The sequence below is a fragment of the Budorcas taxicolor genome, chromosome 8, assembly GCF_023091745.1.
Source record: "Budorcas taxicolor isolate Tak-1 chromosome 8, Takin1.1, whole genome shotgun sequence".
Taxonomy (NCBI): domain Eukaryota; kingdom Metazoa; phylum Chordata; class Mammalia; order Artiodactyla; family Bovidae; genus Budorcas; species Budorcas taxicolor.
In genome coordinates this window covers 106,684,258-106,696,729 of record NC_068917.1, presented here as the reverse complement: position 1 = coordinate 106,696,729, position 12,472 = coordinate 106,684,258, and positions in this window count along the sequence as shown.

Below are 12,472 nucleotides of genomic sequence, written 5' to 3'. Positions count from 1 at the left end.
GCTGGACGGTCGGTCCTTCCTCGGGCGCCTAACGGCATTTGTATTCATGGGTCCCCGCAGCCCCGGGAGCGGGCGCGGGGGCGGGGGTGCGGGGTCCCCTTCCCTAAACTGGGCGCGGGCGCTCGGAGCGCAGCGACACCGGGAGGGGCATGGGCGCGCTGGGCTGCGCCACCCGCCGGGTCCGCCTGCGCTCGAACTTCAGCCGCTCTGCGTCCTCGGACTCCAGCACGGGCTCCGGGTGCTGGGGGCGGTTCATAGGTGCAGGGGCCGCGGCGCCCGCCGGGCCTTTTGAAGTCTCCGCTGGGGGCGGGGAGGGGGCACTGAAGGCAGCCTTTTAAACCGTGGCTGCACGCGGGCTCGGTCGAGCAAGGTGTCTGGTTTCAGCAACTTTAGGAAAAGTCCCAAGCCGAAGGAGGGGAGGATGGTGGGGGGAGGAGGGAGCGTAAGGCGAGCCAAGCAAGTTAGAAAAAGCAGCAGCAAGGCTGTGTGAGGCTTCCTGCAGGGGGCAGAGCACCCGAGGCTGCCAGGAGGGAGGCTCAGCTTGGTACTGCGGTACCCGCAGGCGGCTGGATGGCACGTGGACCCACCCTCGCATGGCCACGTTGAACTTGAGTTCTTAACCTCCACCTGGCCGAGCCCCAGGCGTGCAGAAACACCCCCCAAATCTGCACAAACTGTACCTGTTCGTGCGTTCTTCTGGGGGAAAGGGGCCACCGGTTCTCGGGTTTTCAGAAGTCCAGGGCTCCTGAAGACTGAGAGCTCCTAGACCAATCATCCTTGATGTGTTTGAAGCTGCCTCCTTTAAGCTGGCCTCTATTTACATTTTTTGCTGTTCTGTTCATCGTGGATTTTTTGACGTGTTTGTATGACATTTTTTAAATATTGCATTAAAATGTTATGTACCTTGAGTTTTTTTTTTTTTTTTTTTTTTGCCACTAAGTCGTGTCTGATTCTTGCTACCCTTTAGATATAAAGGGTATCCCCTTAGATATAAAATTTCATTACTAAGGGTTTGGGGCGTCCCTTAGTATTTTCTTTTCTTATTAATTTTTATTGGAGTATAGTTGCTTTACATGTTGTGTTAGCTTCTGTGGTATAGCAGTGCATCAGCTATATGTATGCAAATACCCCTCCTTTGGGGACTTTCTTTCCGCTAGTATCTTGCAGCTCACATGCCTGCCCTGAGCCTGGTGCAGCACTGTTCTAAATGCCACCACTTATGAAAGGCCTGTTATCTCTGTTTTTCAGATGAGAAAATGGAGATTGTGAATAACTTTCAGAAGGTTAAATAACTTTCCTGAGATCACTAAGCTGTTCAGTGATGGAGGTGGGATTGGAGCCTGGGTTGTCTGATTCCTGTCTTCGCAGCTGAGCATGATAATTCAAATGTTAGCCTCTAAAGGATTCTGAGCAGATCTTTGCCAACCTCTCCAGCTTCATATTCTGCCTGGTGAGCACCCTCTTTCTGGTGCCTGGACCCAGGCTCTGGACAAGCTGGCCCATTTCAAAGTCTTGTCCATGCTGTCTCTTCCCAGGTTCTTCTCTCCCCCAAACCCTCTTTCTGCATGTTCACACACTCTCTGTCCTTTTAGGTGAAGCTCAAAGCTCTGCCCTGCACCCATATTTTAAAAAATCATTTTATTTGTTTATTTTGTTGTACTCGGTCTTCTTTGCCGCACAGGCTTTTTCTCTAGTTGTGGCAAGCGGGGCTACTCTCTCTACCTGCGGCACGCAGGCTTTCCAGTGAGATGGCATCTCTTGTTGCTGAGCACGAGCTGTAGGGCACATGGGCTTCAGTATCTGGGGCTCCAGAGCACAGGCTCAGTCGTTGCCCCTGGACTTAGTCGCCCTTTGGCATGTGGGATCTTCCTGGATCAGGGATCGAACCCGTGTCTCCTGCACCCGTGTCTCCAATGAGCCACCAGGGAAGCCACCCCCTCCAGCCCATATTGTAGCACACATCACGTGGTATTGTCATGCTTAGATCTAACCCCATACCCAGCATAAAGCCTAGAATAAAATAGATGCTCAAACCATTAATAATTTAAATGAATTTCTTTAACTCCTACAACTCCTCCAATGTGCTAACCCCTGTTCAAAGTTGGGGGAAGAGGGTCTGCCACTATGGAGTGAAGACAAAGAAATGTATACCTGGTCCTGCTTCCCGGGCACACACACATTTTTATTGTGGTCAGCACCTTGGGGCTGGGAAAGGAGTCTGTATGGGAGACATCAGATGCTGCCATGTCATAGGGAACCCCTGCAATCACATAAATATAACACAAGAAGAATGTGGTAGATACCATCAGAGAGATACAGATGAATTGAATTGTCAAGCCGACTGAGGGATAGAGAGAAACCAAGGAAGACTCCCTGGAGGAGGTAGGCATTGGCTCCCAAGTGTCTGTTGGATAAACCTACAGCCATGGGGGATGACAACTCAAGTGGAAGAGTCACAAAAGGGCCAAGGGGGTGGGAGCAGATTTCAGGCAGACTTTTGTAGAAGGACTGAGGGGAGCCCAAGAGGAGAAACCACCCAGTTTTCCCCATGGCACCATGTGGGTGATGATGTGCAACTTACTGGCCAGAAGGACATTTCCAGGCAAGAGCATGTATTTCCTCCAAGGTCAGACAGCAGGTCAGTGGCTCAGTTCCAAGGTTTTTTCAAATTTTATTCCCAAATCTGAGTGTGACATGGTGAGCCCTAGGGAGCCTTGCTTCCTTGAGGGAAGCCCCAAAGACCCATGGGAAACCTCCCCCGAAGCCCATAAAGATTGATGGCATCCCCTTTGAGCTTCACTATCCTCATCTGTAAAGTGGGTACATTGAACGTGATCCTCATCGTGGCCCCTTGAGCTTGAGAGAGGGAGATTGTTGCTCACCAATCAGTCCAGTGCAGTAAATAATTATTGAGGCCCCCTGTGTTCTCCGGGGCTGGAAGGGAAGTGGGGCTCATGGCCTTCCATGAGCTCATGGCCAGTTGCAAGGAGGAGGCACGGACACCGATTAGACCTCTACAGAGAGGACCTCATTTCCTTCCTCAGCTGCTCCTTCACACCTGGTCTTTCTGCCAAGTAGGCTCCTGGCACAACGCCAGGGACTGGGCACAAACAGTCTTGATGAAAGTTGGGTCCGTAGACACTGAGCCATCACACACCCTGCGAAAGGGGTGAAGCACTCACAGGCCAGCCAAAAGGGGGCCGTCTCTGTGGGGCAGAAGGCGATCAGCCTGGGAACTGAGTGGATGCTCCCTGCAGGCCCAAGGAGATGAGGGACGAGGCAGAAGGCTAGGAATTCCCAGCCTGGTGAGAACACTCTGAGGCACATGGTTTACTTCCTGCCCAAGCAGAGCAGCCGTGGACCCATTGCTCTGACAGAAACTGTTGATCTTGAGAGAAACTGTTGATCTCAGTAGCTCAATGACGGACACTTAGTCAGGGCTCAATAAGTGTTTGGCTAAATTGCTATATGAAGTCTACCTGCAGAAAGAGGGTTGCACACCACCCTGCTATCAACCTCCACCGATTCATCCACTAGGCCTTTTCAGAGGACCCATCATGTACCAGGGGTGCTTCCTGTCTCCAGAGTTTGCTGGAGGAGGTGAGCAAGGAGACAGACAGACAGACAGCACAGGTCAGGAAGTCCTGCCTCAACTCATACTGATTTCACTGGTGCCACAGAGCTGGGAGGAGAACTTGGATGCCACGTATTAGCCCCCAATCTTCCAATGCCCGGCTCTGCTGGGCATACCGTGATGAGCCTTTCTTTCGTATCTGGCTCACTCTGCACGTCCCAGAGAACTTGTACAGACAGTGCATGTCTCATGATAGAGTCATTCATCCCCTGGTCGCTCAGCCAATCGGGAGACACTGCCGTGCATCAGATCCTGAGCTGTGTCGTAGTGAATACACGCTGTGGTCCCTGCCTTAAGCAGCTGCCATGCTGAGTTTCTAACACTAGCATGAAGCACGGTGCCTGGCACATGCGAAGTACTCCGTAGATGCTGAGTGAAATGATGGAAGGAAGAAAAGGAGGGAGGGAGGAAAGGAGGAAGGGAGGGGGGAAGAAAGGAAAAAAGGAAGGATGGGAGGGGAAAAGGGAAGAAGAGGGAGGGAAGGAAGGAGGGAAGGAGGGGGAAGGAAGGGAGGGAGGCAGGAAGGATGAGAGGGAGAGAGGAGGATGCTTCCTTCAAGTGCATCAGGTCCTGAGCTGGGCACTGGTCACAGGTGAATACAAGCTGGGGTCCCTGCTGTGAGCAGCTGCCGCAGGAGGAAGGGAAGGAGGAAGGGAGAGAGGGAGGGAATGAGAGAGGGGGAAGGAAGGCAGATATGCATACATGAGAGTCAAGTCTGCCAGACTAGGCCTAGGCAGCTCCTTCCCACCCACTCCCTCTCTATAGCAGGATCCTCCCATGTATTCGTTAGGCACCTGCCACACAGCAGGGCCCGATTTCAGGGGCTGCAGGTACACCAGTCTTCCTCTGTTCTGCTCCTGGCTGTATGCTCAGCACCCAGGACAAAGCATTTCAGTAAAGTAAACTGAACTTGAACTCCAAGCTGGAGAATGAGGCAGTCTCCAAGAGGGTCCCTTCCCTCTACCCACTCCAGACAATGCCAGTCTAGTTCTGCTTCCCAGGGGAGGAGGCTGGAGTTAGCACCGGCTCTCATCACTGCCTGCCTGTCTCCCAAGGCTTGGGGAGTGCCTGCCTGGGGGACCACGTCACTCTGGCCCATTGGCTGCCAAGACCCCAGAAACAATCATTCCACCAAGAGGAATGAGCTATGAAGCCAGAGAAGTTCCTGGGCCACTCTCCAGGAGAGAGCATATCCTCTGGGCACGTGATCGCATTGTCTGGGCATCCCAGACCATCTCCCCGGGGCCTTTTCCCCACTCCCCAGTCTGGTTTTATTTCCTCAGGGCTGGGCAAAGTGGCAGACAGTTGGGAGACATCCAAAGATTGTTTTTCAGAGGGTTGATATTGACCCAAGTGTGGAGACCTTCCCCAAAAGAAATTCATCCCTGAAAGAGCCTCTAGTACCTCTGAACCCAATTTCCTCATATTACAGGTGGGGAAACTGAGGCTCAGAGTGTATGATGCTCAAGGTCACGCAGAGTCAATGGTGGGGCTGGAGTGAGAAGCCAGGCCTCCCATGTTGATGTCTAACAGTCAAACCTGTCTCCTCATCCTTCAATCCCTTCAGCCAGCAGTGGAAGAATTAGACCCATTTTCCAGATGTGGCAGTTGTGGCAGATTAAGTTCTCCGGACTCTCTCTGGTCATCTGTCTGGAACCATTGGCTGTTCAGCACAGGGATCAGGAGTTCTGGGCCACATCTGCCACCAAGAGTGGGGACCAAGCAGTGGATGAGCTCCGAGACTTCTCAGGCCTTCACCTCTGTCATCACTTCTGCTGGAGTGTCCTTCTTCACGGGATCCGCCCTCAGATTTCCCACCGCTGTACCCCACCCTGCCCCCCTCCCACTCTTTCACATCAGGGTGTATATTTATCTGATGGACCTACTCAACTGGACCTCCTGATGACACGGCTGCGCCTGTCTTCACAGACTCCCCAGGACCCATGCAGTGGTAGCCCTCAGTTGGACCTTGGGTGAACAAGGAAGGAAGGGAGGGAGAGAAAGTTGAGGGAAGGAGGGAGTAAGGGAAAGAGCAAGGCAGAGCTGGGGGCTGGTGGACCATTATCCTAGGCCGTTCTCAAGATGGAGCAGACCCCGTTGGTTCATTTCTGCTAACAGAATTCCATCTTCGCCCTGCCCTCTTCTAAGAAGCCTTATTCTTCAGTGGAGACTGTGTCCCTCTCAAACCATAAGGGTTGACTTCTGCTTAGACTAAGACCACCATGGTGGTCCCCTTCTCTTGGCAAGTGAGTGGCCTGGGTGTAGACATAAGCCACAAACCAGCCACTGAGATGTGAGAGGAGTTCTGAGAAATGTCCCTCGCTTTTATAAATGCTCGCTTTTATAAATAGACATGGACCAGCGACATACCCCTTTCTTCACTTTGAACATTGTTGAGTGAGGATATGTTACTTGGAGAGGTTACAGCCATCTTGCCGCAATGAGGTGATAAGTCCTAGGTCCATGGCCCACAGACTGAGGATGGCAGAGAGGAAAGGCAGAAAGGAACCAAGTCCTTCAGGACATGAGTGAGATGATGAATCAGGCACACACGACTGGACTGCCCTTTCTCAAAGCAGTAGCGCCCTCATTTCAAAACCGCTTTAGGGAGGGTTTTCTCTTGCTACCAGCTGAAAGCATTCTAGCTGATGTAGCAGGGGAATAGGAGCTTTGGTCCATACCACACAGATCAGGGGATTGCAATGACGGCAATGACAATAATAGTCCCTCTCCCAGATAGCCAAGAACAACTTCATTGCCAGTATCTCAAGTTTCCCCGTAACAATCCCCATAAAACAGCACAGATGGCTGCATCTCTCGTTTAGAGATGAAGAACCAAATCCCAAAAGGGCAGGGTCTTGCCCAAGTTCACCAGCAGTGAGGTACAGAAATGGGGCTAGAGCTGAGGTCCCAAAGGCTCACTATAACACCAGGATCTGTGTGTGTGTTGAGGTTTGGGGGCGGTATCTTCCTAGCCCAAAGAGTGAACAGTCAGAGCCTGGGGAGGGGACACCCAGGTGAGTTTCAAAAAGTTGAAAATGCATCCAGTCCATAGTTCCACAACTTTTTAGCAAACTCCTAAGTGGCAGACCTGCTGTCAAAGACACTGAAGAAACAGCTGTGTTAGGGAGTAGTCACCCCTCCTCCACCAGCCGAAATCCCTACTCCAGGATCTTGGCCGCCTCATCGCCCCTTGCCATGGGATGTGATACATTCCTGCTTGTGGGTAGTTCCAGGAAAAGTTGGCCAGTGCAAGTGCCTTTGGATGCTTCTCCTTGTCATAAAGTCAAGACAGAGGAAGCACACTCACACACACACACACATACACACACACACACCCCACTGCTTTTCCACCCAAGAACCAGCAAAGAGCTCTTCAGATGCATCTCGAAGTATGATCAGGCCAGAGTCCCTTTACAATGATCATTAAGAACAGCAGCTCCAAAATCAGCTAAAGCCTGACTCAACCCCTGAAATCACTCTGAAAGGAACAACCCCGCCCCCACCCCCAAACCAAGGCATCCTTTCCTCAGGCCCAGCAGTCTCATTTCCTCTAACCACTGTTTATCTGGAAGCCTTGTCCTACCTTCCAACATCATCTCCTCCTACTGTTGCCGAGTGAGCACAGCAAAGCTCAAAGGTCCGGGTGGCATCTGCCTAGCACAGGGTTGAGCAGGACTATCACCTCCCCTGATATATATTCTGTGCTTCTGTTAATATGACCCAAATGATTGTTAGCTTTTTTGTAACCATTCCACAACAGTCACACTAAACTGATGACTACTGATAACTCCTAAATTTTTCTCACGCACCTCCTCTGGGGTAGTAAAGTTTTGTTCTCCTGAGTGGAACCCTTTTTAAGCATGGCCCATCCTTTCAGCTTATCTGAATGGTTTGTTAAATATGTACCTCTTGTCTTTGTTTAATGACCTGTGATTGTAGGACGCTGACCACTGGTCATACTGTTGACCAGACTGATTAATAGCATTGCTTTGGCCCCATGAGTCAGAGGCATCTAACAGTTCAGTGTTGCTGATTGATGATTTGTACCTGGTCTTGGTGAGACCATCAAAGGCTCTGCCATTGGGGCTGGTTTGTTGGCAAAAACATGCCTACATGACAAGCTAGGGATAAGAAGCCCTAATTGAAACTCCATCTTGGGGTTCTCTGGATTGGAGGTGTTCCATGCACAAGTTAGTTGTCACTGATCCTAGAGAAGAAGTGCACCCTGGTCTGGCCCTTCAGAGGGAGGACAGCTGGGGGCTCAAGCCTGGCCTCACCAGAGCCGTTGTTGTGAGAGAGTCTTTGGCTGTGAAGAATATTCTCACCTTCGTTTAGTCGCTTGATTGCACTGTTTTCCTGCAAAGAACTATAGGCGTGTAAACAGTGTCACTTTGACCCCTCCTCTGAGCCTTTATCAGCCCTTGAACCCAATACTTTGGCCACCTGATGGGAAGAACTGACTCATTGGAAAAGACCCTGATGCTGGGAAAGATTGATGGCAGGAGGAGAAGGGGACGACAGAGGGTGAGATGGTTGGATGGCATCACCGACTCGATGGACATGAGTTTGAGTAAGCTCTGGAAGTTGGTGATGGACAGGTGTGCTGCAGTCCAGGGGTTGCGAAGAGTTGGACACGATTGATGGACTGAACTGAACTGAACCATGTCTAACTGTTGTCATTAGTATAGGAACCTAAGCACAAATACCTGTGCACAGGTTGACAGGGTGAGAAAGGACCTGCTGATAATCAGGGATGGGTGATTACCATTCATCTCCCTTGGGGCTGGGTGATTTACTCATTGAGGGACATTTCCCCCATATTAACTGCAGTTTTCCAGCCAGATTCTTCTTTGGGATCTCACCTATCTCGACATCTGGGAATGGCTGTAATTTTATATGAACCCCATGCCTGCCCAGCGCCTGAGGCTGGCTGTTGGGTGTGGCCAAGTTGACCCCCTTGGGCTTATATCACAGCTCCCCTCTGTGCCAGCGCTGTGGGATCTCAGAAGTTCTCTTTACCCCTCTGAGCCTGTTTCCTCATCTGTGAACTTGGAGTGATTAACACATGTCGCCACGGTGACCCTTCCTTTCTTCCGACTTCGTCAGTCACTGTGAGGTGAGCGATCTGGTCATATTCTGTTGGTCCTGGCTGGATGTTGCTCCCAAACTAATGAGGTCTTTGCCAGTTGTGCTGAGTTGCAAAGCATGCTCCTTTTCCCTCACTGCCATTGATGGACATGTCAGTAATGGTTAATAGCATATCTCAGTTCAAATCCCTGGCTGTGTGGTCTCAGACACACCATTTAGCCTCCTGGGAACCTCTTTTGTACATTCCTCCATCTTTTGAATTGGGATATTAATAACAATATTCACCTCATCTTTTATTGAAGCATAGTTGATTTACAATGTTGTGTTAGTTTCCCGTGTATAGCAAAGTGCTTCAGCCCAAATAAAGTGTTGGCTTCTTGGCAAAAAAAAAGAATATATGCAACTCTATAATATGTATATATATTCTTTTTCAGACTCTTTTTCTTTATAGGTTATTAAAACATACTGAACATATTTCCCTGTGCAGTAGAGTATGACCTTGTTGTTTATTTTATATATAGTAGTGTGTATCTGTTAATCCCAAACTCCTTATTTATTTACCTATTTATTTATTTTTATTGAACATCCTCATCTTTTAAATTTGTGTAATAATATTACCAACCTTGTGCCTATAATGAGGACTCAATGAGTTAATATACAGAGAGCACTTAAAACAGTGTCTGGCACATGGTAAAAAATATAGCAAATATAAGTTGTATTTATTACTATTATTATTTTTGCAATATACTCAGATCGTTGCCAATGCTTCAGAATAAAACAGTAATTCTTGCAGTGATGAAGACATAAGGCATTGGGACCCCAGGCTGTTCTTTCTCCTCTCCTAGGAATCTTGATTGCTTTTGACTCTCTGGTGACCCAGGGACTGCTGCTTCATCCCAGGAAACCACCCAGAGGCATGCATCCATGTCCCTGCACACAGAAAGTCAGGGCAAAGAGCACGTCACGATCAAGCTGATCCAGTCTCTCAAGTGGGGAGAATGAAGCCCAGGGAGTCAGGAAGCACTGACTCCCTCCCCCACAAACACGCAGTGAGTAAGGAGCAAAATCTCTTCTCCCAGTGGCGTGCTGGAGCTGGCTCATGCCTACTCTGACTGGCTCTCCAGAAGAGATGGTTTAACTTACAGGAAGTTTGTGAGCTGCTGTTATTGTGAGTGCTTATTAAGAACTAAATTCAGGTCAGTTCAGTCACTCAGTCATGTCCAACTCTTTGCGACTCCGTGAACTGCAGCACGCCAGGCCTTCCTGTCCATCACCAACTCCTAGAGTCCACCATGACCATTGAGTCGGTGATGCCATCCAGCCATCTCATCCTCTGTCAGCCCCTTCTCCTCCTGCCCCCAATCTTTCCCAGCATCAGGGTCTTTTCAAATGAGTCACCTCTTCACATCAGATGGCCAAAGTATTCGAGTTTCAGCTTCAACATCAGTCCTTCCAATGAACACCTAGGACTGATCTCCTTTAGGATGGACTGGTTGGATCTTCTTGCAGCCCAAGGGACTGTCAAGAGTCTTCTCCAACACCACAGTTCAAAAACATCAATTTTTCAGCACTCAGCTTTCTTTATGGTCAACTCTTACATCCATACATGACCTAATTGTATAAACTTAAAATTTTGAAAGCAAATTATATTAAAAACAAAGAAATAAATGCTCAAAACTCATCTCTTTCTAGTTATCTTAGTGCATTTTACTCTCACCTATGTTCTCAGGGTTACTTACATCTGCTGTAAATGGAAAGTGGATGTGCTCGGTGATGATGAGCATCTCTGCTTAACTCCGCATTCAGTGACATCACAAAGGCAGCTTGAAATGAGCCAGGGTGGGAGTAATTCCACCTCTGAAACTGGTCAGTGCTATATACCAGGGCTTTTCCCCCCAGAGACCCTGTTTTGAAACATTTAGTAGCTCAGCACTGAGGTCTCCTGCTTGGGCTGGTAATCTGGACGCTGCAGAAACAGAGAACATCCTCCTCTTCCCCTATATCTTCTGTCTTCTCCTCCAGCACAGTCTTGGATCTTGCTCAGTCTTGGGGCATCACTTGGTGCTGTAACTCTCTCTGCCTCCTTGAAACTTTCTTCTTCTGCAGCATTACCCATGCCAACTACACTTGACTACTTGCAGTTTTCTAGAAACAATAGGCTTTTGAGAGTGCCCTGGGCATTCTGTGGCTGAGGCTCCGTGCTTCCGCTGCAGGGGTGCAGGTTTGATCCCTGCTCTGGGAACTAGGATTCCACATGTCACACAGTGCCGCCAAAAAAATAAATGAATAAAAATAAAATTGACACCTACCACTAAATATATTCTCCCCACCACCACCCCGCCAGTTCTCTGGTGCTTTGCACATGGACTTTCTTCTTTAGAGAGATGTTCTTTCTTTCCCTTTCTAGATTCTTATCCTGCGAAATTTGGAAGGTGTCTCCTTTTCCAGGAAAATTTTCTTAAAGGCCCTCCCCCATCCCAGTGCAGGCTGGATATAGCGGTGTACTGGCAAGTGCTTAACAACCTGCTCTCTAGAGAGGGAGGGGAAAGCCCTGAATTTTAGCATCTGCCAGTTTCTGGGTGCAAAGCTGAGATGAGATGTGCAGAGAAATATGAATTCACCCCAGCACATCACCAGCTGGATTCTGTCCCCTGCTTTTTTCTGTCCCCTTATATCCCCCATAATACAGTGCTGCTGCTGCTGCTGCTGCTAAGTCGCTTCAGTCGTGTCCAACTCTGTACGACCCCATAGACGGCAGCCCACCAGGCTCCCCCGTCCCTGGGATTCTCCAGGCAAGAAGACTGGAGTGTGTTGCCATTTCTTTCTCCAATGTGTGAAAGTTAAAAGTGAAAGTGAAGTCGCTCAGTCATGTCCGACCCTTTGCAACCCCATGGACTGCAGCCTACCAGGTTCCTCCGTCCATGGGATTTTCCAGGCAAGAGTACTGGAGTGAGGTGCCATTGTCTTCTCCGAGAATATAGTGCTAAGCCAAGCCAAATTGCAGTTTGAGGCAAAAGAAACAGTCATTTTGATTCAGTCTTCATTTAAAAGTTTTATCTTTTGTCCATAACTTTTTGCATTCATTTTGATTTTTAAAAAATATTATAGTATTTTTGAGTTTTTTATTGAATTCTTTTGGTACTGCATTAAATTTTGTTCCTCAGATAAGTGCCTTGCTTGCCTCATCCTGTTCTCAGCCGTAACATTAGAGTCTACGTCACACCAGTATAATCACCATTGTGCAGCTGTCTCCCTACCAGGTTATAAACCAGGGGACAAGAATTTATTTCTGTGTTCCTTGGCACACTGTAGGAGCTCAATAACTATTTTCCAGCAAGGGAGTAGATGAACAGATGGGTGAAACAACCCCTCAGTTTCTTTGCCCACAAAATAAGACGTGCTGATGAAAAACATCCTCTCTTCTTAACTGGGAGCAGGTTTGGAGCTTTTGAGTTTCAGCTCCTCCAACTCAACAAGGATTAACCCCGTCCTTGACCTGAGTAAGCCAGCCCGTGAGCTGGGTTTTTTCACCAGGACCCATTAGCAGATGCCTTCCGCCTGGGGCAGCGACGGAAGGAAGTTGGATTTGGAAAGTGGAGACTGTCCTAAAACCAAGGGCAGGAAATCACAAAAAGACAGGCGTCCCCTGGATCCCAGGAAAGACTTTCTATCTGTCTGTATCACCTACCTCAAGGAGAAGCCAAGTTCTGGCCTCTGGATGGGTCCCTGAAACTGCCATTTGGCAGG